The following is a 27,843-nucleotide window of genomic DNA, read 5'->3' as shown; positions in this document are numbered from 1 at the left end:
TTACCTCAACAAACCATCTCCACCTCACCTCCACTCCCATATGAACACTGCCCCTTTCAGGAACTGCCTTTATTTTCAGAGAGGTGCAAGCGACCCACTTTCTGTGCTACTCTAGGAACAGAGCCTCCCTAAAGCATCACTGACCATCCCTGCCCAAGTCCCACTGTCTTACTTCATCACAGGATAAAAGTCTTTTTCATTCATCTCTTGTATTATTAGCAGCTGTTTTCTGAATTAACCACAGGTAGGACTGGAAGGAGGCATCCAACTGGGATATTTTCTGACTCCTCTCATCCGCTCCCTTTCTGTCACTATTTTTCCAAATCATATATAAAATGGTGTTTAGATTATAATTTTAAAACTTTCTTACATTTGAAAAAATATTTGGGATATACAATTTATAATTTTACTCTCCCATCATTTTTTAAAGGAGTATATTATGAATACTTTTCCCCCGAAGCAATTCTTCTTCCATGGAAAATTTTTGTATGATATGCTTGCCTATAAAAAACAGGATTTCCATAAAATCCTGAAACATTACTTCCCGACAATTTCATTTTGAAATTTTTGTGCTCTCACTTCAGTGGTGTCAATGACTCCAATTACAAACTGTGAAGCTGAGGTATTAAAGACAATAATTTTGTATTCCCTGGACTCCTCACAACTGTGAAAATTTAATTACTCTAGTAAGAAATAATTTCTCTTCAATGATCCTGGGGCGAGTGAAAGTCCTTGATGCTTAATATAAAAGAATTTTTTTTTCTATTTTAAGAACTAAAAATTTGAAAAAAGCCTTCTTTTTATCCTACCAACTTAATAGTCACAAAATTATTTTTTGAAATTCAAGTTGCAGGAAGTATTTTCTGACTTTGGCTTTACCCCAATGAGAAGGAAATTTGGTTATGGTTTGCGATATAAGGAGATTTTTCTACTAAATCACATTGTACTCCTCAGCAGAAATTGCAACCAGTCAAGTAACAACTAAAATTCACATACAATCCGGGCATATTCAAACAGACAGCCACAAGGTTAGAAACAGAAAATGGGGGGAGTGTCTTTCTTTTATCAGACAACTGAGCAATTCAGATATGCAGTTCTTACATATAATAAAATAATGAATGCTATGATCCAATCACTATAGCAATTCTTGATAACAAAACTACCAGAAATTAAAGAATAGTGATTTATACTCATTCCCTTTGAGGTTTTGTTGTAGTAGTTTGCCTATAGTAGTTTTTGCTTGTTTGTTTGTTAATCGCTGCTCATTTTCAATTATGTGGGGCAGTACAGTATATTCAGGTCCATATTACATCTGTTGCTCTCTCTAAGCCTCTCCCCCCCAGAGTGGACCACTCAGTTTCCATGGTAACTGAATAAAACTATTGCTTCTGGGGGAGCAGGAGGAAAGAAAGAACAGCAGAAGAAAATAACTAAATCTGGGTTGGAGCAAAACTATTCTCTATGTTACTGGGAGCTACCAATTCTCACCTGTTTGGAAAAGTACTTATAACTTTTTGGAGTAGCATTCCAGCCAAGTAATACCCTCCTCTCTGGCCAATGGTAAAAAATCCCCTCTTCTACCTTTTATGATCATGACTGTCCAAAGTGGATCAAGACAGAGTACACATCTCCATCCCTTCTACCCACCATTCATTCTTCCCATTTTGACAGGAGTACATAGCATCTAATTACTTCAAACTGAAACACAAAGCTCTGTAACTCAGCATGAAATAACTACTCAGTGTGCTCATTGATCCATTCAGTCCATTTTATACATAATTTGAGATTTTATGCACATGTATACTCTAAGTCATACCTCAGTAATGATGAGAATTTTTCCTATTTGGATTGATTCTCTTTACCTGACTCTAGAGAACACTTATTTTTGTAACTAAGAAGAGCAGAATTCCCTTGCTGACAGTGAGAGACTTGTTTGGGGAATTCTAGAGTGTTTATTCCCAAGTTCAGTTTCCATATAGAAATACCTGTTTGCAGAAGGAGTTCTTTCTCCTGTAGTCAAAAAGGATTTGGAAATCTGATCCAGTGCAGGCTGGTGTGGGAAGGAAGTCTGTGAGCCCTCTCTCTCTTTTTAGCATGAGAATTCGAAAGCAGTGGGGAAGTGATGTTGGACCTATCACAGCATTGCTAACAGACAGCCTATTACAGTATTTAATAAAAACAGAAACAGCATGCCTATCATAGGCTAATAGATCCTAGCTCCTGCACGCTTTAAAAACAGTATTAAGCAGCTTTAACGGAGCTTCAGACAACTAATTTTGAGCATGGCTGTCTAGCATGCCTGTCACTCCTATTGTCCTTCCAAACTCTTTCAGACATTTTGAGCAGGGAGTATTAAAGCTATGAGTTAGCCCGGGTTGTGACATTAATGGTCCACAAAGGCTTTGGGCACCAGAGGTAATGATGATTACCGGTGGCTATTTGGAGGACCGCACTGGATCGCTGTCATTAAAAATTAAGCGTGGCTTTTGAGGAAGATGTGACAACTACCGGAGGTAGGATTTGCATGTAAAACAAAAGAATCTGTTGCTGTTTGGTGCTTTTTGTTTGCTCTGCGCCGTGGATCGTGAATTGCAGCCAGGTGCGGGGTGAGAGGCAGGAAGGGGAGAGAGAGGAGAGTGGGAGACAGTCTGCTTAGAGCAAAACACAGCGGATAGTATTGTTTTATGGCAGAAATGCCTCGAGGACAAACTGACTCCAGGCTCATAGCCTGCTGAGTGTGCATTCCACGTTGCTTTTCCTGGGGAGTAGAATGCTTAGAGGTCAGGAAGAAAACAGTTCGCTTCTTATCTGTGGTGCCAGCTGGGCTATTAGTAGGGTTGAGTGAAGACTTTGGTAGGTGGGAGGCATAAAAGGTCCAAGGAAAATAAAGAAGAGGAAGCTGTCTTTAAGACTTGAAACCTGTTAGATAAATATTGTATTTCTATGGTCAATGTGCTTTGATGGCCAGAGTCTAATTTTTATGAGGGGAAATTGAAGATTACAACGGATTTCCCTGACAAAGAACTATTTCAGATTTAATCTATTTTAAAAGAAATTTGGGTACCTTCGTCCATTTTGCGTATTGAAAGGCTGACCCACACTGTTTGCATTGATGGTTTTGCTAAAGCAGGGCAAGAGTTTTAAACTAAAAGAAGGGGCTTTCTCTCTGTTCCTGCTCTTGCTTTTGAACAACTGCCGGGCTGCAGATGGAAGTGGTGATTCGTTAAAGGTTATAGACTTGACGTTTTACCTTTTTTTTTTTTTTTTTTTTTAATGGACAGCATAAAAGCACAATTCTCCTTGAAAGACGAGAGGGGCAGTTGGGTTCCAAAGTCCGGTGGATAATGAGTAGATTTGCCCAGGAACTTACACTGCTTTGTACTTTATGTGGGATCGGTATAGCTCAATCAGAAGAGGAAATCGCAGGCTGAGATTTTTAAAGCAAAAGTACAATGATGAGAAACCAATGTTTCCCCAACTTGATCCGTGGTGCAAGTTTCAGTCTTTGTCATTGCATATGACCCTCAGTGTGAAGTGACAGAAATGTATAAGTAAATTTCTCAAGGCTGTTACATTATTTCCCTGAAGGACTTCACAAACTCCAAGATACAAAGATTTTGCTTTATATTTTTGAAAACCTCTATGTTCTGAGGCATTAATTTGGTTATAATGAATGGCAAAGATACATGAAATAATTATATATTTATAAAAGCATTTAATATTCTTCAAATGCATCTAAAACTTCTATATTAATGCAGTATTGACTAGCAATAAAAGTGAAAGACAATTATCATATGTTTGTTTTCAGCTAAATATTGGAATTAAGGCCAAGTGGGGTTTTTGCTCTTCTCTTTATGCAGTTAAGTTTGTACTTTTGTGAGCTTCTGTATATATACTGCCATTCACATACAAAGTTGAAGTCATTGACCCATAGTAGGTGGCAAATATGTTAAAGTTGCATGTTTGTTTTTCCTAACAGTGTGATGGATATTACTGAGCCGGCCGAACTCTCTTAGCTGGTCTTTATGTGACCAGAGCACATGCCCATGAAATGACTGTATGGGATTCCTGGTGCATTTGATGACTATGACATAGGTTTCTGCTTCTATGTGACCAGTGGAATATGTGACCTTGACCTTGTAAAGTCCCATTCTCTAGCCAAAAGCTCACCAGTCAAGAATCCATATATAGAAAGAGAGAGCTCAAAATACACAAACAGAAATACATACATACATTTTACTTACTGTTGTCAGAGGTTTACAAGTAGATGTTATTCCTATTGCTTTCATTAATTTCATTAATTTTAAAAAGATTTTCACTGGCTCTGGTCTTACCAATATCTTCTGAATCTAATAGCATCAAGTGTTTACTTTAGAGGCAATTCTTGCCATGACAGTTATCAGCAGGAGAAATTATTTTGCTGTGGTCATGTTCATGCCTCTCTACTGATAAACTAAAATGATTTTCACAATTTTCACAGATTTATGATAAAAATTTCCTATATTAATTCTTGATATTATATATGTCTAGACTGTACCCCATAGCATGAAAAATGCAGGGAAAATATGGTGAGATTTTTTTCTTTGTAAGCTGTGGGGAAAGCCAAACCAAGTAATTTAGTCAAAACAATCTACTTTGTATCACAAATTAATTTCATTGCCTGTTTACATTGGTAGATAGCAAACAAAACATTTCCAGATATTCTTCTCTTTCAGTTTCTGCTACATTTACTAATGAAAAACAAACAATTCTACAACTACACAGAAAGCAAGTCTGGAATCCACCCTGATATAAAAAATAAGCAAAGCTTTAGCCAGTCTTGTTTTCTCCATCCTCATGGGTAGCACAGCCATCGTATCAGTCACCAACACACTTAGAATCCACAGTCGTCCTTGTTCTCTGTCTCTCCTGTATGCACACGCAGTCATCATCCTACTCTAGTGGAAGGTATCAGACCAGGCATTTCTCAGACTAACACAATCTTTTCTTTGATCATCTCCTTCCTCTCATCAAAATATGAAGAAGACTAAATCTTCCAAAAATATTCCTGCTATTATATCAAATAAAAACAGATCACAATAATATATACACAATATCATCTATCCTAGTTTTTAATACATATGTGTGTATGAAAAAACTAGAGAAAGTGCACACAAAATGTTAACAGCATTACAGTGTGATATAATCGGTGTATTTTATTCTCTTTATTCATTTGCATGGTTGCCACACTTTTTTCAAAGAGCATGTATTAATAGTTACAAGAAGACTTACATCATAAAAGTTTATCTGTATCTCCTCTTCCAACCACATTGCCATCTTCGCCCATTATATCCTGCTTTATATCATGCACTATGTGTTCACCCCAAATTCCAAAGTCACTTGTTTGTCTAAGCATGACTGAGTAAAGGTGCCATTCCTCATTGGTGCCCCTTCTTCCTTAGGTTTCTTGTTACTTCATGAAAAACATCATCCTTTTCAGGGACTGACTCCTACCTCTTAACTCTGGTTTCTGAGGAAAGGAGAGAGAGAGAGTGTGTTTGTGTGTGTGTGTGTATGCATGTGTGTGTGTGTGTGTGTGTGTAACTTTTCCTTATTTCATAAATTGAGAATTTTTTCAATCTCCTTTGCTGGTTCCTCATTATCTCCTAAATCTTTGTTCTGGCTCAACTATAAATCTCTTCTTTATCTACACTTACACCCTAAATAAGTCCAATCCAGTCTCGAGACCTTAGAAACTATTTACACACAGCTCACAGATTCTAATCCCTGACCTGAACTTTCCCTCTAACCTCTATACTTAATATCCAACTACCTACATAGCATTTCCATGGCAATGCCTTATAGACATCTCTCAATACATTCAAAATCAACGTTCTGAATTTCCACACAAAATGTCCTCCTCCCATATTTTTCTCCATGTGTGTAAATGGAAACTTTTTTGTTCCATTTGCTCAGAAGGAAAATCTTGGAGTCTTCTTTGATCCTTTCTTTTCTTCACACATCACAGAAAATCCTAGTGCCTCTACCTTCAAACTATACCTAGAATTAAATTATTTCTTCTTATTTCCACTACTATCACTCTGGGCAAGTCAGCAGGTCTCAGATTATTGTGTTGTTTTTTTTTTCACAATTTGTTTCTTGCGTCTGCTAACCCCCTGGTCCCATACACACATTCTGTTCTGTACCCAACACCAGTGGTCATTTCAATATTAAATTTAAATCGTATCTTCTGCTCAAAGCCTCCAATGTCCTCCCATCTGACTGCAGATAAAGGCCAAAGCCTTACAGTGGCCCACATGCCCTAGAATGATCTGGTCCCTCCCTGGCCTCTTCTGCTACCACTCGTCCTTTCTCCTTTCACTTCAGCCACACTGTCCTTCTGGGCTGGCCTCAAACCCACCAATAACTCTCAAACCTCAAGGCCTTGGATTTTGCTGTGCCTGCTGCCTAAAAATGTCTTCACCTAGATAGCCACTTGACTCACTTCCTCACTTTTTTCAGGTCTCTGCCAAATGTCACTTTATTAGAGAAGACTTCCCTGAAAGCCACCTTTCAAATCCTACCTTTCAAATCATACCCCCTTGTATACTTCTTATTCTCAGTCAATGCTTATTTTTCTCCATAGCATGCCATAATATCATCCCCAATATATTACATGCTAAGTTTTTATTGTCTATCTCCCTCCTGCTAGAATGTAAACTCTATGAAAACAAGGATTTTGCTTTGTTTTCAGATGTATCCATAGCACCTAGAATAGGGCCTCTTATGTATGAAGCACTCAATAAGCAATCATCAAAATGAATAAACATGTTGTTCGATGTAGGAATTAAATGTTTTCCCCCATCAAAATCCATTAGTAGAGTTAGATTCCAAGTATAGGTTTTTCAAACTCAGAGTTAGAGCTCTGTGTCATAACACCCTGTTGTTTTTTCCAAAGAGAAAAATACTGAACCCCTTCAAAAAAGTTAAGGAGATTTATCAAGATGATTTTCTTTCTCCTCCCTGCACAGGAGGGAAAAAAAATCACATCACTGATTCCAATCTATGTCAGAGCAAATAAAAATTCAATTTGCCTGAAGTTGATGTTATCCAAAAGATGACTCCTATTTCAAAAAGGACATCTTCATAGATCTCCTATACAAATGACTATGGATGTATACAGGTCCTATATTTTTTCTGCTCTTCCCTGGTGATGAGGGAAGGGATGACAAAACCAGGTTGGAAGGTACAGTTGGGGTTAGTATGCCTTTCTGAGGGTACAAGCCCCAGCAGCCTGTGCAATAGCAATCAACCAGTACTAATTAATAATGGTACTATTCATTTACATTCTCTCAAAATCAGCATGGTACAATCACACAGTCTGCTTAACAGTGACCTCTCTACTATTCATAAAGTATATTTTCAAACAACTAAAGTACAATAAAATAATCTTACTGTCCAAATTGAGTATAAGCAAGAATGTCTGATATTTCTAAAATGTTTTATACTCTGGAGAGGCAGTGTGATGTGAAAAGGACACAGCATCTGAGACAAGCATAGGCTTTAAGAGGAAATGAGCTTGGTTTGAATCTAGCCTTCTCCACTTCATAGCTGTGTATTCTTAGGCAAGTTTTAAAATCTTACCCAGCCCCAGTTTCCTCATTGGTAATTGGTGATAGTATTACCTACCTCTTTAGGTTGAAGAGTAATTGTAATACTGTATACCACTTTCCCATTAGAGTACACAGCCTAGAGAAGAAACTTAAAAAGCAATAGTTTTCTCATTGCTGTTGTCATTTAATCTTCACAGCATGCCTCAGCAGGAGATATCATACTTTCCATTGAACAGATAAGAAAACTAAGGTGTAGGTAAATTAACCAAATCTCTCAAGGTCAAAGAGCTAGTACACTATGGAAATTTACTCCCCTTTCAGCCATAGGAACTCCTGATAAATAGAATGTCAGATTAGCCATCTTTAATGTGTCTAGCGACTAAAGGCTGCCAATGATTAGGGGAATTTTTTCAAAGAGAGAATCTGAAAAGGAGATTTTCTTTCCCCTGTGATCAATACAAATGTCTTAGGCACTCCTTCCCTAAACAAAAAGTAGACTCAAATGCCTGTGGAACAATTTGAATGAATACAAATTTACAAAGTAAGAAACCTCGGTCCCTAGACATGCAGTATAATTGAGCATTAGAAAACCAGCTTCACAGCCCTGAATACCTTAGTCTGCAACCCATTGCTGCCTCTTGCCTGACTGAGCCTCCTTTTCATCAGCAGAAATGTAGATAGAAATAATACATCATTCATAAGGTTATGAGGATTAAATAAAATAACCTATGCCTAGCTGTTAGCACCATGCCTGGCACAAATTAAGTGCATAATGCTTATAGCCTATTTATATTTCACTATTATTAAGATGAAAATGTAAACAATAATTGTATATATCATGATACAGAGATCTGGTTTAAAGATCTCCTTTAGTTTTTATTTCTTGGTATTGCATGTCTCCAAATTCATTCAATAGATATCATTTAGGAGGCATTAGCATCAAGGTATCTTAGTTCAAGGCTTTGGAGCATCTGAGCAGGACCAGAAACCAATTTTCCTGAAATGTGTGACATTTACTCATTTCTTATTAGACCCAAAATGAAAGAAGCAATTCTTGAAAAATCAAGGAATATGTCTGCCTCTCTGTTATACCAAACCCAATTTTATAGATTCACGCACCTGAGACAGTTAGAACTTCATCAGAGTGCCTTCCCTGGGCCTTGTCGGGCTCTAGCTTCAACATTTCCCCATCGGTCTATGGCTGCACTGGCTGAATCCCTGAGAAACTGACCAGGTAAATGCACAATCATACTATATTACTTCAATGCACAACCTGCATGAAATTGACAATTAGCACCATCAATTAGTCTAGGCTTAGCATTACTAATTTTGGGATGCAAAGAGTGTTTCATTTAATTGCTCAATAAAAATATCAGCACTTCCAATTAAGCTATCAGGAAACTCTCAAATACTGATATATTTACCACATAAGTTAAACTTTCCTCTTCTTCAATCAATTCTGAACTTCATCCTATACCAAATAACTTCTCAGATTTCAGATTCCTAAAGTTTGGTTTGTGCAGCTAATGATTTCATTTCTGTGGATGTTTCCTTTAGTATTTTGTCAATTTCCCAAATCCACCACTGTAAGTGTAACTTGTGACATTGTCATACAAATGTCACAAGTTTTTAAGGTTTGATTTTTTTTTTTTTAATCTTCACAAGATATTGTTCCCTTTTCTTCCAAAAAATACCCTGTGCATAATTCTACCATGGCCCTTATAACACTGTGCTGCGATCTTTGGTTCACTTATCTACCCCCTCACCCCCCAAACTTAAGTCTCTGAAAGGTTAAGGACTGGGTCACAGTCATCACAGGATTTCCAGTGTCTAGCAGAGTTCCTGGCAGTACTTAATGCTCAAAAGTGTTTCTTGAGTGAATGAATCAATAGTATCTATATTGAATTTCTCAGTGTCCAAGTTGACCTAAGGAGAGTGAATGACCACATGGACAAATAAATCACACTCTCAGAAATGGAGTGCTGCATGGAAATATTTTATAAGAATAAAGACCTGGATCTGCCATGGGCTTCCTAACCTCTCATTCACCTATCCTCTCACCTCTTCTCTTAGTATTCCCAGGCCCATATGAGATGTTCTTTTTGACTGTTTCTCTCTCCCTTCCTCTCTGCTGTCTGCCCACAGCCATTCCACTATCTTTCTAAAGCGCATGGTGGGAACTTCCATTGGAAGCTGACTTTGAGTCTGACAGCCCAGACAGCAAACGCCTAAACCCCCTCCTCATCAAAGCCAGGGTGACAGATGAACCTGAGTGAGAATTTCAGCTCAGGGCAGGGGAGAGAATAAATCAGCTGTCAAATGTCAAGCCTGCTGACTTCTTAGGAAAGAAAGAGAAGATGCTTATATACAGGAGGGCTTTGGTTTACATTTGCCAGCGTTTGTACTAAGTAGGAAAAATGTCAGATGAATCCCACATGTAGATTGCTTGTCATCTTGGTGTTTTCCTCGGTGTGAAATTACAGCTCCAAAAGATTCTGGACATGGGAACTCATTTTCAGTTTACAACAAATTTATTCAATGAGTAAAAAAGAATCAGCAAGTAGTAAAATGTGTAACCAAAATTTTAAAGTATAATTTTTAGCCAGATCGTTAGGTTACAAACTAATGAAAGCAGACACTACGTTTTTATAAATCTCAGGTGAACAGACCATGTTCAATTTATATGATTTTTTTTAAAAAAAAACTTTTGATTAATATACATTCTCCTTTTCACCCTACCCCCTGAAGTAAAGCCATATTAGAGAAATCAGGTAAATACCTTATCTTTATTTATCAAGCTGCTTGACTGAGGATTTAGGGTTCCAGAAACTATGCAAATTTTAATTCCATTGAATCCCCTTTGTAGGCTACGGTATAGATGGGGATCTTATGGAAGGAGAGGGAAAGAGGAGCTTGTGAGTCCTGATGCTGCCTGTTTGTTCACAGGCATTTCTGTGATTGGAAATGATTTACAAACCAGTCCACACAGGATTCTTACAAAGGAGCGTTCAATCTGGAAATTTCTCAAAATAAAGCCCCTACTACAATATATGTGTCTGGGAATTCCACTGGGCTCTGTGACATAGTTCAGGACTTTATAAATCATGAGTTTGGTTTTGTCAGACTTTTAGAGGCTTTTTTCCATTAAAATTTTCACAGGAAACCTGGTAAAGGTCAAGCACCTGACTCCGTAACTCATCCACAAAGGTAAAATATCTTGCAAAGTGAAACTCTTAGAAAGTTAAAAATAGCCAGCAATTCAAATGCAAATCTCTTATAGAATCTTTCTTGCTTTGCATCAGATGCAAAGAATCATTCTGGACATGCTGCCTAAGGCACTTTATGAGGAGGGGAGAGAAGCAGTTGGTAAATCTTGCTCATGAGATAATTCTCAAATGTCTTGAGTTCTGTTTTGCATAAGCATCTGAAAATTTCAAACCATAGGAAGAATGTATCAGTCCATCAAATGCAACTAAAACTTCAGCAGAGGGATTGTATTTCTGTAGTAATTCTAGGACCATTGATTATCTTTGGATTTATTGTTGTTGTTGTTTCCTGGTATATTCCAAATGAAGAAACAAAAAGAGGAAGGAAAAAAAATACCTGACACCCAGAAGGAAATAATACCTAACTTTAGAGGCCAGATTTCTACATAATTAGTCCAGTTTCTTCCTCTCTGTGAAGATGATCAATGACTGGTTTAACTTTACTTAATAGTGGTTTTATTCGGTCCTGTGTAGTGCTTTTAAAATGTAAAAATAGGACAGCATAGGACACACTTCTTTGTTGAAATATCAAATGAAAGTTGAGAAAGAGAAATAAAGTTTATATCTGAAGGGGGAGGAAGGTTTAGATAATGTATTACCAAAGTTGAGAAAATCTTTTTGGGCATAGAAAAAAATAATAGCCTTGGTACAAAGACTACTGGATAAAGAATGTCTATTATAACCTGCTTCTCAATCTTCTAGGTCTATTTCCCCATTGACATGTGGATTTAGTATCTGCTGAACTGAAACTGAAAAAAAAATGGTGTGAAGAAAGTAGATATGCTCTGATTTATATGCCTATATGAAAAGTTGTCTTGTGTATAATTTTGATTTCTGACACATGATGGTGTTTAGTATGTTTACTATAGCTTGTATTCTATAATAGTAAGAAGTCATTAAAAAGTTAATGAGATAAAAAGGAAGCAACTTACTTCTGCTTAACCTAAAATGTGCTCTGGTGTCTGTATTCTTTAAAAATCTATTCTCTATCCTGCTACCCTTTAATTTATAGCCCGCTACAGAGAGTAGTTGGGAACTGTGACCCGACAGAGGGCCAGCATGGCTGGAGGGCAGGGGCCTAGCAGCATGTGGGCGGACATAAGAGGGGAAATGCCGAAAAAAGCCAGGCTACATAGGACCTTACAGGTCATGGTAAGGATCTTGCCCATTATTCTAGGAGCAATGGAAAGCCACCCGAGGTATTAAGCAGGAGACTGACAGGTATCTGGGCTTTGCAAAGGTCTTTCTGACTGCAATGTGGTGATCAAAATGGAAAAGAGCAAGAGTGGATGCTGAGAAGCCAGGTGAAAGGCCATTGTAGTAATCCAAATGATGTAGCTCAGACAAGGTGGTAATGAGATGGAAAAAGGTGGCCAGAAGAAGCTGTGTTAAGGAAGTGCTGTGGTTTAAATGCACCCCTAAAGTTCATGTGTTGGAAACTCAATCCCCAATGCAACCGTGTTAAAAGGTGAGCCCTTTAACATGTGACTAGGTCATGAGGTCTCTGCCCTCATGGATGGATTAATGCTGTTATTGCCAGAGTAGGTCAGTTATCGTGGGAGTGGGTTCCTGATCAAAGGAGGAGTTTGGCCCCCTTCCCTTCTCTCTCCTATGTGCATTTTCTCTTGCCCTTCTGCCTTCTGCCTTGGGATGATATGGCAAGAAAGCCCACACCAGATGCTGAGCCCTAGACCCTGGACTTCTCAGCCTCCAGAACTGTAAGAAATGAGTATCTGTTCTTTATAAATTACTCAGTTTCAGGTATTGTTACAGCAACATAAAATAGACTAAGACAGAAAATCATATCATAGAGTTGCTGGTGGATTAAATTCAAGAGGACATAGGTAAAGAGGAAGAAAACGTGAAGGATAACTCTAGATTTCTGACTTGAATGATGGGATAGATGTTGAGGTTATGGAACACTGAAGCAGAACTAGAGTCCCTTCCATCAAAAAGACATTTTGAAATTATATTCTATACTCACTACCACCACTACACATGCACACATATATATGTATATATAAAATTTTTTCTTCAAATCCTCTCTTCCCTTGACTTTAATTATGTTTAATTGTTTAACTTCCCAGATTCTCTCTTACTTTATAGTGCTTTTCTATTTTTTTCTTTTTTGCTGGATCCTTTTTTTCTTCCTGTTACTTTAAAAAATTTTTGCAGTAATTGCAAATATCATCTGTCTACACTTAAACCCTAAGCTATCTCTTCATCTTTGACCTTGCTGTCCAATCCAAGTCCTATATTTCCTACTCCCTCGTAGACATAGCCCTGTGACTATCATCTTTAGACTTTAAAATTCACTAGGCAAAACTAAACTCTTGTCAAGACCTTATAAAATAAATCTACCCTGACTCATGTTTCTATTCATTGTACCACCAGTCTCCCAGATTTTAAAGCCAACAATTGTCTTTGAATCTTCTTACAACTATAGACTTAATTGATCTATTGATTCTTTCTTCAAAATATCTTTTGCATCTGTGCCTTTTTTCTCCCCATACAAATAAAGCTCCTTTAATCTCACACCTTGTCTATTAAGATAGTTTGTTAACTAACCTCCTTGTCTCTAGTCTGATATTTTTCAAAGTGTAGTCCTTTATTCACCTACATAAGAATTATCTGGAGAGCTTTTAAAATATGGCAATTCATGTGGCCTATATTTAATCAAAATCTTTTGGGGTAAAGCCTAGAAATTTACTGAACACCATAGATAGATCTAGCATATATAAATTTTGAGAAAAACTATTCTAATATCTTCCTGCCTTGGTTTTCTTCTACATAGACCTTCCAAATGAATACTTCCAAAGCAAGACCTTGATCATGAAACTTCCCTGATCACAGCCCTTAGTCTCTCACTCAACCAAGCAAATAAAGTCTCCTGGGACTGGATATTAAGATTCTCTGATTTCTGGTGCCTGGGTAAATTTCCATCCTAATCTTTACCTCCCTTCTCTCACCCTGTTACAACTGAACTATACTACTTGCCACCCCTCAAACAGACCTATCATGTCCTCATACCTCTGTCCCTTGATCCCCATGCATTTCAAATAGCCAGGAAATGTCTCCTTCAGGTCTCATTTTCACCTATAAAAGTCCTACCAATTCCTTAATAGTCCCTCGTAAATAAAGTCTTCCCTCACCCCCTTCCCATTTTTCCTATTCCCTTTCTATTCCTTGCACTCTAAGCTAGTAGCAACCTTTCCAGTCTTCGAACTCTTTCAGCAGATTTTACCTTTTGATACTTACTTATCACATGCTTATACACATAAATATTTTTTTCTTCTACTTACAAATTGAAAAAAGGAACTATATTTTATAAAAAAAACAGATTGATGGACTGGAAAGTTGTTCTGGGTTCAAAATCTATCTAGCATGTGTCCTTGGGCAAATCATTTTCTTCTTTTTAAGTGGAATAGTCACATACCTTATAGAATTTTGGTCAGTATAAATTACAGTGTCTTATAAAAAGATAAGCTATAGAAAATGGTCAATGTTATACTATTTTCACCTGCAAAATGGCAATTTCATTATACCTAGTAGTTCTTTATATTTTCGCACATTTTTCTTTAAAATATTGTATACAATGTTTTGCATCCACCTCATACATCGGCCCCTTGCTTACCGAATATATAAATATAAATATAATAATGCCATCCATACTGGCCTGAAGAAAGAAAACAATTAGAGAGAATCTGAATTAGGGAGAAGAGAGAGAATTGCACTAACAATAAGCAGGGAAACTATTAATCTACTTCAGTGCTTACCCTTGGCCGTTCCTTTTCCAAAGCAGGTGAACAAACAGCAATTTTAACAATAAGCTAAAGCAAGCTCTTTTGTAATGAGCGAATTCTGTTAAATAAAGGTCAGCAGGAAAAGTAACAACACTCATTGTCTCTTATGGTCCATCTGGGCATCATGTAAACTTGTTCAGATTTCTCTCCTGTGCATCAGTTACCTTACCTGGAGTTTATCTAAGTCATATTCCAGTCCACCCTGTCTGGGATTCTTTGTCAGAATAACAATGTTTTCAAATACAACTTCTAAGAAAAGTATGCACATTTTTTCCTCTTCAGCTGTCTTTCTCTCCCCTTGCACCATTTATGAGCAAACCTATTGACCAATTAACCTAAGTGAAACTCTTAGCTTGAGAAGGCCAGTGTCATGTTGGCTATAAAGGTAAATGAGCTAGGAAGGACATGATATTGTTTTCATGTTCTTACTTTGTTTTAACTCTTCCTTCAGCACAAGGAAAGATGCTTTGTCTAATGCTTCTTTCATTAAAAAATAATTTGCCCCACCAAGATATTATGCTAAAGGAGGTCCTCAAGGATTACAAATTATTCAAAAGGTATATCAAGTTCCCAGGAGTTAGGAGTAACACAGTGAGACAAATGCCATAAGAAAGGTACAGAGTGCTCTGGGTATTTCAACAGACAAGGAAAGATTACAAATAGAAGCTAAGAAAAGGACAAGCTCCAAGAAAAAGCATCAGTATTCACAGGGTTCCAATCTCTTTTGTGCCGTTTATGTGATAGTTACAGGATATTGAGGAAGTTAATTAACATCTCTGTGCTTCAGTTTTCTCCTCTGTAAAATGGGTTCATAATACCTGCCACACAGGGGCTTTGGGTAAGTTAAATAAAATCAGGTATGCAAGGTGGCTAGCACAGTGCAGAATATAGTAACTCCTCAATAAATGGTAGCTGTGTTTGCTATTAAAATGGGAGTAGGTAAGCATGTCAAATGTTACAGAGATTTCAAAAAGGAAGAGCTTTGGATTTTGTGATTTGGATTTTACGAATTCAATGGCAAAGTAGGAGATCATTTTCCAAAACAAGGTTACATACCAAAATCAGGTTGCAATGCCATTAAAGGACTGAGCAAGTGGTGAGGACACAGATCATTCTTTCTAAGAAAAAATTTCCCCCAAAAGGTAAATAAGTGTGAGGGTAATTGACAAAGTGTCAGTAAAGAAGTAAGCATGGGATAGATACTCTTCTACAAAAGAGGCTGGCTGTGAGGACTTCTTGGTAGTTGATGAACTAGCACCTTATGCTATTTTGCACATTGAATTCACACTAAATTTATCTCCTATTATTACAACCTGGTGAGGTGAGCACCGTCACCCCCATTTTTGGACAGGGAAGCTGAAGTTAAAAAACATTGAAAGTCCTACCCCAAGTTACACACCAAGTAATGGCAGAGCCAGTCTTTCCACCCAGGTCTCCTAAATCTAAACTGCTGGCCACACTGCCTGCCTTAACTGTGAACCCATCACCACTGCCTTTGGAGCCTGCTTTGCCAAGGCAGAGAGGATTTGGGGGCAAAAACAATGGAGAAATAGTTACTCGTTTTGATATGGTCACTGCTAACGATAAGACCTTAAAAATATCCACAATGTTACTCAACATTTATTGAGCACTTTGACATTGTTGATGACAGGCACTTTACACAATGACATCAGCTATAGCTTGTGAGCCCTTAATAAGAACAAGGATTGTACTAAGCATTTTACCTGTGTTTTTCCATTTAAATCTCAGAACAGCCCTAAAATTCCCCTTTTGCATTTGAGAAATCTAATGCTCAGACAGAGCAATTAGCTTGCCCAAGGCACACAACTTTTATGTGGCAAAGCTGGGGTTCAAGCGAAGCCGGCCTGACTCCTAGACCTTCAAGCATAGCATTTGACACCTGCTGGTCATTTGACACACTTTCTCCCTAGATCTCAGTGTGTACATGCCCCAGCTGTGCAGGCCTGGAATGTGAGGTCCCAAGAAGGCCACAATCAGAGCTCCAGGACACAGAGAGAACCATGTGATTCATGTGCAAAGGTCTGGGGCAGCTGACTCAGGCAATCTACCTTCCTGCAGATTAAAACCTATCTTTGCTCTCTCCATGCTAAGTAAACCTTAATGCATGGTGCTGGTCCTCATCCAGATGCTGGCCAAGGTTTACAGATATGATTCTAGATGTCGACTGTAGAAGGATGGTTTAACGGCACTCCCACCACAAAATTCCACACTGAGGAGTAGTGAAAGAGAAGGAAGAGTTAAGCAAAGAAGCAAAATGTTTTCTAACAGATTTCACAATTTTTCCTCAATGTGTCATCAAATTGTTTCTCTATTTTTCTGCAATCTTACTTTTCAAATAACAAAACTTCCCCCAAAAATATTCTATTCTTCTGCCATCCATTTCTAAAATAATTCAGATTGACAATCCATTTTAGGCAAAACATTAATTATGTCTCAATTTTCTTTACCTAGTATGTTCCATAACCCTGTATATATCAGTGGCAATGTGAGCTTTATTTTCTTCCTATTTCATTTCCCCAAAATCAAGATCAAGCTTGAGCTCATCAATACAGTGAATGAGCAGCTTTCTCATAAAAATCATCTTTCCCCAGACTAGGTAGAATTTAGACCACAGTTCTTTCCATTTCTATAAGGTTTTTTAATGTATTTGTGTCTGTTTTAATTCAAGCAAATATAATTATCCTTGCTTTTGCTTTTTCTTAAATTATAGAAATTCAAACTCACTATTATCTTGAAATCATTATAATTTGTATTCAAAAGCAATGACCTAATAAGTTATACATTTTAAGCCTCAATAGTCTGCTAGATTGTGAATAAATACCACAGTCACTTCTGACAGCACCCGTAATAGTGTTTAGATTTCTTTCTTCTTTGCTAAATACTGCAGAGTTTGATGTTATCCATATTTCAAAGGCATGGTAAGACCTAAGGGTTTCCTACTGGTGGTTTTTCATAAAGATAAGCAGGAAAAAACTGCCCTATGCAGTGTTATCTGGGCTGGATTTGTGTCACTTCTCGTTACAAGCTTTGTCTAAAATGATGCTGCATTAATTCATAGTCACAAAAGAAAATCAATTTTAATAAAACATTAAAATGAAATTCAACCTGAACTTTCACCTGAAACTTGAACTTCTAAATTGCTGTTTATCTAAAGTCAATTAGATTTATTACAGATATATAAAATGTAAAGAAGGAAACAGATTTCCTTTATTATCTTACCTAAGTGCCATCTGGCATCATGCTAGGAAAAAAATCCTGGTTCAGGTCTAGTCTTGGTCTGGACGTGTTTAGAAGATTTGATGAAAAAATTTTGAAAGATGAACAGGATACTGGCCAACACAGACTTTTAGGAATGCCTCCTGAAAACAAAATAAAAAAAACAGATACATAGACAAGGCACTTTTGAATGCAAGAAATAACAAGGAATGTGCCCCAGAGGCAGAAAGAGAAAAAGGTTTTGGGTGAGGACAGAAATGTCACCCAGCACTCAGCATTCTCTGCTCAGCTTCAGAGATTCTTATGATACTGGGATTGTTCAAATTGGTTTTCCCAAAAATAAAAGGAGGAATGAGGGTAAGCAGGGAAAAAACAGGGTAGATAATTGGAAGAAATCATTGAAAAGAAATATACCAGAGCCAGATTGTTTCAATAAATCTATTAAAATGAATAGTAGTTAACATTGATTACTTATTATGCTTATATAATTATGTCATCTCATCCTGATGACAAGGCTATGAGGTTGTTTTTTTTTACTGTCTGTTTTTCAGATGAGAAAACTGAGACACAGAGAGGTCCTGTAACTTGTTCAAAGTTACACAATTAACAAATGTGTAACTTTGATTCAAATCAGATTCAAACTCAGCTGATTCAATCCTGCTGGTTCCAGAATCAATAATCTTAATTGACATTACAAAGAAATTCCAAAGCACTATACACGTTATGAAATAACCTTCAGAGGATATAGTTGTAGGTAAATTTGAATGAACTTCTAGTAAGAATTCAGTCCTGAAATATTTATCAGAGTCAAAGCTTGAAACTACAATTGGTACCAAAACACCATGCCTATTCAACATCTGTAGTCATAGAATGAAACTTAAAAGCATAAAGAGATTTAGAGAGTTCATAAACATTTATGTTAAAAGAAATAAATGTTTTTTCTCTTATCAGGATCACCTAGAACATTATCAGAAATGACAATTTCTCCCTTTTTTCTGATGTAGAATAAGTGACCCAACTGCAAATCAATTCAATTCAGTTCTTCTTAACTATCAATTATTGGGCCCCTTTCAAGGGGAAGCACTTATTCTTCTTCTCCTCAAATTCACACTATATCTATGAATAGGTATAATTTGCATTCAGAGTCAGTAGCCTAGTAAGATACTAAGGTTGATAAACAGATGAGAAGACATGCTTCCTTACCCTCCAGTTGCTTGCAAATTAGTATTGATTACTACTCAGAAGAAAGCACTGTCTAGGTTCTCAAAAGCATATGGGTGTTGTGTAAAGAATATAGGTCCCTGCTCTCTTCAAGTGACTTTATCATGAATAGGAGTTGTCTAGAGAGGACTTCACAAGGCTGTTGAACAAATCTTTCCTCAGCAGTTAACTGATAAGAACATATGACCAAGCCCAATGTTATCATCATTTTAACTGGGATTGCTTGAAGATGATGCCTTCAGGAAGAAAGGAGAGATGACACATGCATGGACTGTTAGATCAGGGGACTTTTATGCCTGAATTTGACAGCTGCTCTCCCATTACTAGCTGTATCAGTTCAGAAAGTTACCTAATGTTTTGCATATCAGTTTCTACATCTGTAAAATGGATTTTCATAATACATAATACATAATTGCAGGTTTGTTGGGGGTTTGAATGAAATGGCACATATAAAATATGTGTTGGTGTGTTGGGTCATTGTTATAAAAGCATGGCCTATGTTCACAAAGCCCTGTGCCATCATTATGCTTTATGGTGAATAGCCATTTCGACTGTATTGTGGCTATATGTGTGGGGGGCCCAGGGGAGAAAGTGGGGAGATATTTTTGTTTATTAAGATAGATTGTAAGTCTCTTGTTTTTGATACTAACTCCATCAAAGAAAAAGATATGTTATATGACATTGAGGAGTTTACAATTAAGTGGTGGAGACTGTACATGGCAGTGATATATTAAAAAGTAGAACGTGTTAAATGTCATACCAACCCAAAAAGTGCTCCGAGACCACTGAGGAGGGGAAAGCTAATTTTGACTGGGAGTTTGGGATGCCATCATGGGAGACAGGATATTTGATATGTGGCTTAAAACAAGGGGGTAAGAATTAGAAATGAGAAGAAGGAAAAGATGTCTTAACTTTACAAAGGTAAAATAGACACAACATGGAGATGTATGGGATATTGTGTGGGGGTGAATAAGAGAGAGAAGAGTGAAAAATAACCAGAGATTTGAAACTCAAAAAACTGGAAGGACAGTGTTGGCTGAAGTTCAATGGGGAATCATGGAGAAGGGGTGGGATCAGTAGAAGATGAGCTCGGTTTGCCCACATTGAGTTTGAGGAGAAAGAGGAACAACAAGATGAAGCTCTCTCCTGGTGAGGTATAATTTGCAACTTAGGAGAAAGATGTAGATTTCAGGCCCATTTTCATGGATGTGATCATTTAAACTTAGGCAATCACTTTGGGGTAGAGAATAAATCAAGAATTTAAGAGTAACTAGAATAGAACAATAAGAAGTACTCTTTGGGGACTCTGAGAGATATAGTTTTAAAAGAAACTTTAGGGACCTGGGGAGGAAACCAAGAGAATGCAGAACCACAGAAGCCAAGGGAAGAAAGAATCTCACAGAGCTGATGGTGATCAGGGATGTCAGGCCCTGAAGAGAGCCTGGGGAAGGGGCGAAGAGGGAAGGACTTTCTTGGCCACGTGGAGACTGTGCGTAGAAAGCTACCTCAGGGCCGACTGGGAGTAGAATCATTGAGGAAGTGAAATGAGAGGGAAGATGATGCAGGGAATCTTAGCTTGAGGGACCAGGGAAGTTGTTTTATCAGGACAACAGAAGGCTGAGTACATTTGCAGATTGGTGGGAAAAAGCCAGTAAAATGGATTAAAGTTGAAGAATAAACAAAGATTAATTAGTGGATGAAGACCCTAGAGTACTGGTTATCAACTACTTCTTAACATAAGACTCACCTAGGACCATTACTATAGTAAAAATGCCTGTTCTTGATCTTCAGAGATTCTGATTAAATCGTTTTGGATAGGGAAGGCTCCTGCATTATTTACTAGTTTTCCCAGGTGATTCTAATATGTATGTAGATATGAGAAGCACTGCCTGAGAAGAATCGGTCATTGGGTTAAGACCACTGTTAGAGGATTATCTTTGGATGACGAAGGCTATCTTCTTCCTCTGAGATGAGAATATGATAGTATTGGACGGGAATGTAAGAAAAGGTTGAATTAAGAGCAGAAGCATTTTGAAGGAAGGACATTGAAAGAACTCGTGAAGAATGGCTTCAGTCTGAGAAAGTAGAAGGTGAGATGCTTATAGTAAGGGGGCAGGAGTAAGGTTGGGTCATGAAAGAAACTTAAAACATCCCAAACAACTATTAGGATTTACCAGGGGTAATTAAGATAATTGTCCAGTTACTGCTTCATTCTCTCTACCGTTATTGGTTGGCCACTCCCTAACACAGAAAAGGCATTACTGTATTTCTTATTCCTCTTAGGAAAAAGAGAAAAAGAAAATTTATAATCAGGGAAGAGCTAGAAGAGTAGTAAAATTACAGAGCCTTAGGGGGGGACTTTAAGCAGCGGTATCAAAAGTAAGAAAATCTAAGCAGTGGGTTCAGATCTCTGCAAAATCACTTAGAACTTGTCTATAAAGCAATCTTGGAAATTATCTGGTCTGACTCCTCCCATTGAAATTATGAGTAAACTGAGGCTCAGAGAGATTGTGCAATTTGAGCACCATCAAACAGCAAGCTAGCAACACCAAGAGACTTGAAATAAAGTCTTCCAATTCCCACACCAGTGCCTGCAGTTCCTGTATGCACTCAGCCTCATGACCTCTGTGGTTGAGTTCCCTGTTAGCAAAATGGCTATAGTTCTGTGAGGATTAATAAGAAAATCCGTAAATTGTTTTTAGCTCTTTGCAAGAGAGAAAAAAATGTTCAATTTCTTCTTTATTGCTATTATTATGTGAACCAGATTGAATTGCTGTGCCTCTTAAGACTTTCTTATGACTAGTGTGAAGTCTCCCATTTTAACCCAAGCCAATTTTAAATTGCCCATAGAATACACAGATAACTGACTGTAATAATTCAGTGGCCACACTCAGTACATTGTTTGAAATCCAACCAAAGAAAAAAGGGAAAACTTGAAAGACTAGAGAAGCAGCAAAATAGACCCCACAAACTGAAATAGGATTTATTCCAGGTAATTAAGAAGGGGCAGGTTGTGTAGTGATAAAGTCAGTGGGTTTCCTGCTGTGCATGGCTCCAGTACAAGGACAGGGGCTTTAACCTGCTGTAAAGCAAGATAAATGAACTAGACCCCCCTTAGGAAACTAGAACCCTTCCATTTCTGTCTGTATTTTACTTTTTGCTATCTTTCCACTAAAATTTCTGAAATAGTTAAAAACAAACTACAAAGAATATCTCATGAATCCTGATTCCAGTTATTTTTTAATTATAAATAAATTTATGTCTCAACTTCAGATTTCTTATTTCTAAAATAGAGGAGTGTTGGAATAAATATTCTAAACTCAGCTCTTGCTTCCATGGGCTTTTTACTGCCTTTGTTGGTTATACTAGGCTAGTTGCTATTTACCCTGCATGGTTGAATGCTCTGTTCCCACACCCAGCATAGCTAGGAAGGGCACTGACCAATGAGCACTGCATCTTGGTACAAACACCGCTAGACACCCTTCTCTTGTCTTGCTTTTCTTAATCTTACCCAACTATGCAATGCACTCTTTGGTCATCTCACAAGCCCTGGGACCATGTTGGAAAGAACTGAGAGAGAGATCAACAAAACAGAGAGTGGTGTGAGAGGGAGACATGCATTGTAAGTAAGCTGCACTCTCTCAGAGAACTATGTTTATTTTGTATTCATCCCCTTGAATTAATAAAGGAATTGTTTATATGCAGAAAGAGGCTACAATTAAAAAGAGGAGTATTGGTTTGGATGGTTCAAAAAATGGCTAGAAGATAAAAAAAAAAAAAAGTATAGAAAATGCAATGTTTCCTGGCTTTGGAACTATCTGTATGACTGCAAACTCAGGAGTGGAGGGAAATAAGAACTTGTGGGAATGCTTTCTTTCACAGGGAAGTGCTTTGTCTTCTCTTAGTTGGATTTAGGGTTACTTTCTTGATTCTGGTGTATATTTTTTCATATTTAAAAAAATGGTGTGATGTTAATTCACAAGTCTCAGGTTTCAACTCTAATATATTAGAGTTGTGTGATTTTTCTCAGCCTTTCAAATTTTCAATTATTTTACTGTCAGAATTTTCTTCTAGTTGATCAATTTTCTAAAAGAAGCTCTGTCTAGACATACAGACTGAATTGGAGAATGGATACAAACATCTAGATGACTCCAGAAAAAAGTATCTTAATTGGTTGTTTTGGGCAACAAGTCTTTAGTCTTCATTGGTATTGATTATCCAAATATGTGTTTTAGATCTGTGATTAATTTTGCACACACAAAAATTGTCTCACACAAACGTTTAACAACACTCTTATTTTACAGGACTTTTTTTTCCCCCTCTTCAAACTAGATCACAGTATTTTTAGTGATGAGAAAATATACACAAATTCAAACTGACAGCAATTCATGAATCCCTAATATTCCAATATGCTCTGTTATATGTCACCCGCTTTGCAAAATGATTATTAATAGCCTGACTGCAAAATTGTTTAAGAAACATTTCATTTTAAATTAGCCATAATTTATTTTTTCAGATTATACAGATGTATTAAGACCATTTTTGTTCTCCACATTCAGTTTTCCCTGTTAAAAAAAGGAAAAAAAAATATATAGATAGATAGATAGATATTGTTTTTATATATGTGTGTGTGTATGTGTATATATATTCTGGTTTATATATATATATATAAACAGAAAGAAAGAAAAAAGGAAGGAAGGAAGGAAGGAAAGAAGGATTGATTTGGCAAATAATTAGTTAATTCATTTAATTATTTTAGATCACCAAACAAAATACTTCAAGTCTTTCCAAAATGCTTTGTAGTATTTGGTTCAAATGTTTTTTCTGAGGGCCTAATTTATTAGCAACAACAGAGTGTGCTAGAGATAAGGCAGGGTGAGACCCCAAGTAATTGACGTCTAATCAGGAGGACTTTGTCTAAGAACCCAAGAGGATTAAGAAACACTGACAATCAAAGGGAGGGAGACTTCTATCTGGAGGATACTTCTCACGAAAACAAATGATTCAAAATTGAATTGAAGATATAACCACAGCAAAGAGATTGCTATTCCCAACTTTACCCTTAGGATTTGTCTTCAAAGCTTGAGATTGCTGTTGTGGGCAAATGGGCTCCACTGAGCCACACAAATAGATCTAAATCAATCAATTGGTAATCAATCAATCAATAAAATCTAGATATTTCAGATCCAAAGCCACAGTTTTCTCCCCTTAAATGTACTGAGGTAATTGGCTGTGCTTTCTTGTGTGCTTTGAAGATAGAGACTTCACTGACATACAATGATTAAGATTTTAAACATTAGCTAACATTTTGGTGCATTACATGTCAGTCATGTGCTAAGTGATTTCTGTCCTGTCTTTTACCAGAATCTTTGAAATAACCCAATGAAGTAAGTGCTATTTTTATCCCCGAATGTGGACATTGAGACTTGACTACAATCACTTGCCCAAGATAACACAGCTGGTGAATAACAGAACCAAGATGCAAGCTCAGTACTGCCTGACTTTAAAGTCGGTGCCCTATACCATTTCTGTAGAGGCAACATTATATTATACTTTAGGTGTTTCTGGACACTCAGAAGTACACAGCAGAATATTAGTTATCTCAGGCTAAAATCCATACCATATATTGCCTCTAAATCCACAAAAGTGCCAAGGATAATGCCAGGCACAGAGTAGGTATCTGAAAAAATATCTGTTGAATTCACAAAAGAAAACTCCTTGCTCTAATGATTTATCATCTCATTCTGCCATGAAATTAAGTATGAATCCATAACATTTTAGCCATAAGGGCAGGGTTATTTGAATAGGAACAAGATGGCATTATGAATAATAGATTTCAATCTATTAAGCACAGAGCTACAGCAACAGTTTAACAGGATAATGCAAGGATTATTATAAAATTTTAAGAGATTACTGTAAGTAGCACATGATCCCTTTGCTATCAACAAAAACAAAAACAATGCTGAGAAATAGACTTTTGTTTATATGCTTTCACATGAAATCTATATGGAGTTATGCAACTAGACTGGAGTCAGTGCAGCCAAATTCTATTCTTGGTTCTGAAACTAAATGGCTCTATGACTGTCAGCAAAAGGCTGACCTTTTCAGCCCTAAATCTCCTCATGGTTAAAAGTAGGAGAGGATCAGATTAGATGATTTATAAAGTCCTTCCAACTCTACAATCCCATCATTCTGTAATATTGCTGCATTAGATTCCAATGTTAGCATAGCTAGAAATGCTCATTTCACAATTTTTTACCTTTTGCAAAATGCTCTGTATCAGGAGCTCCAAAAGGTACTTTAAGCCAAAACTCAGTAGGGAAAGAATACAGTAGCCTTTTAGCTACAATCTGGGAAGCAGCAACTATATCGTACATGCAAGGTGAGAGGAAGGTTGCCAATGAGACTAACAAAGGTAAAACAAAAATTATCCTCGTTACAAAACACCAGGCCAGTCAAGACATGATACAGAACACGGCAGTATCTACACGGTGAATTAGAGAAATGCAAGCTATTTTCTGGAACTTTCCCATCACAGTCACAATTTTAATTAAACTTCCTTGAAATTCAGTTATCCACTTTGGTGTTGGTAAGATTAAATCTAAAATACTATAGCCAAGACTTATCATAGTTACAATTAGTGACAGCCCCCATGTAAGTACAGTTTCTAGTAACATTACATAGAGAGCAATGTTATATCTACAAGCCTGGGAATCCCCACTGCTGGGTTCTATGCCTACCTCTCTGTTACTTAGCTGTGTCATCCTCATTAACTAATATGAACTCTCTAGATCTGGATTTCCTCATCTGTAAAAGAGAGAAATGGGTCAGATAGATTGCCTAGATCTAAAACAACTGACCTTATTGTGATAGGAAAAAATACATTTTGGTTATTGCAATCACTTGCTGCCGTCTATGGAAAGTAGATCCTGATAAGTGGAGGGTCTATTCTTGGGAAAGGAGATGACAAGAGTGACAGCCAGGCTTGGCACAGCTGGGCCAGGACTAAATTGTTCGACATAATTAAGGGAAAAAGATTGAGAAGCCCCAGAGAGAGGATTCTAAGAAGGGAAGCAGGAACTAGTAAAGCTAAGTGCTTGCGGTGAAAGGGAGTAAGAGACTAGAGAAGACCCAACACACTTGTAAGGCTAAGAAAGGAAACCTGGAGGGAAATGCTGTGTTCCATAAACCTTCTCTTTTTCTTTCATTTTAAAATTTGTCAATAAACTATACACTGGGCTGAGCACGGTGGCTCACGCCTATAATCCTAGTACTCTGGGAGGCCATGGCAGAAGAATCACTTGAGCTCAAGAATTCGAGACCAGCCTGAGCAGGAGCCAGACCCTGTTTCTACTAAAAATAGAAAAATTAGCCAAGCGTGGTGGCATATGCCTGTAATACCAGCTACCTGGGAGGTGGAGGCAGGAAGATCACTTGAGCTCAGAAGTTTGAGGTTGCAGTAAGCTATGACAATGCCACTGCATTCTAGCCTGGGCAACAGAGCAAGACTCTGTCTCAAAAATAAATAAATAAATAAACTATACACTCTTCAGTAATGCTTTGGTACAAGTGGACTCCTTATTTTGAAGGTAAAAATGATTAAATCCAGCTTCAAATGCTGTGTGGAGGAACGATTGACTTACAGGCTAAAAATGCATTGCAAAGAAATGTGCTGTAATACACAAATCTAAATGTGTAGTATTGATAGCATCATAGCATGATGAACCTCCACAACTGGGCTGTGACTGCCCAGACTATCTAGGTTCGGTTCTGAACATGACACTTTAGCAGGAGTCTCAAACTTAAACTCCTTTGAGGACCAAGTTGAGTGAAGCCAGGAGTAACACAATAGGCACTGATGAAACCTTGAAGCTGGAGAGTGCAGCACCCTGCAGAAAGGCATTTAAATTCCTTCTGCTTTTTCTTTTGTATTTAAAAACAAAACAAATGAAAAAGACACTGTGCCAAGCAAAACACATCTGTGAGCCAGAATCTCTGAAAGAGTCATTAACAAATCAAAGGGCATTCAAAGGAGAGTGGTCAGGATATGAAATAACTCACAAAGTTGCAGTATGTGGAACAATTGAGAGAACGGGGATTCTTTAATTTGAAAAAGAGTAGACCCTGGGGAACCTGGTGGTTGTCTTCAAAGTATTTAACAGCTGTTACACAGGAAAGGTATTACAGATGCCTTATCGTCCCTTAAGGGGCAGAACAAGAAACAAAGGGGCAATTATTAAGGATTAAATCGGTCAATATTTATAAAGCACCCAAAACAGTGTCTGCACACAGTAAGCTTTACAGTATTGTGTATTAAATGAAATGAAATGGACTTCATATTCAGAGCTGTCCAAAGTCTAAATGAGTTGTCTCTGCGATGGGTGATTGGAGGGTGAGCATTTACAAGGTGGTTAGGGAGCAGTATTCTGATGGAGAGAAAGCCCATCTAGACTTGGAGACTACTAGGATCTAGGCCTGAATGGTTCTCTAAGGTAACTTGTAAACTTAGATTCAATCGCATATGCACCAAAAACTTGAAGTGAAAGACATTCCTTCTCTGCTGAATGGTCTTACATCACATCTCACTTCTCAGACAAGAGTCATCCCAGCCTTGAGAGGAGAATTGACTAAAGTTGCAAATTAAGGTCCTCATGAAAAATAAAGTATAACAAAGGTGTATACAATCCTAAACAGTAAGGGTGGTATCAAAGGAAGTGTAGATAC

General features: G+C 37.4%; 1 protein-coding gene across 2 annotated transcripts in view; it reads left to right on the top strand.

Moving 5' to 3' along the window:
* The window catches only part of KCNMB2 (potassium calcium-activated channel subfamily M regulatory beta subunit 2), a 347,713-nt gene that overhangs the window by 103,190 nt on the left and 216,680 nt on the right, over nt 1-27,843 (top strand). The window contains exon 1 of one of the 2 annotated variants that reach the window (XM_069472917.1): nt 2,238-2,513. The exons of the other annotated variant lie outside the window; for it this stretch is intronic. The gene's annotated coding sequence lies outside the window, so the exon portion shown is untranslated. Of the gene's footprint in view, nt 1-2,237; nt 2,514-27,843 lie in introns of those variants that run through there. 2 annotated transcript variants of the gene reach the window in all.

The sequence above is a fragment of the Eulemur rufifrons genome, chromosome 7, assembly GCF_041146395.1.
Source record: "Eulemur rufifrons isolate Redbay chromosome 7, OSU_ERuf_1, whole genome shotgun sequence".
In the NCBI taxonomy this organism is placed as follows: Eukaryota; Metazoa; Chordata; class Mammalia; order Primates; family Lemuridae; genus Eulemur; species Eulemur rufifrons.
Note: the sequence above shows the minus strand (reverse complement) of the source record. Positions and strands in the feature narration are given on the sequence as shown.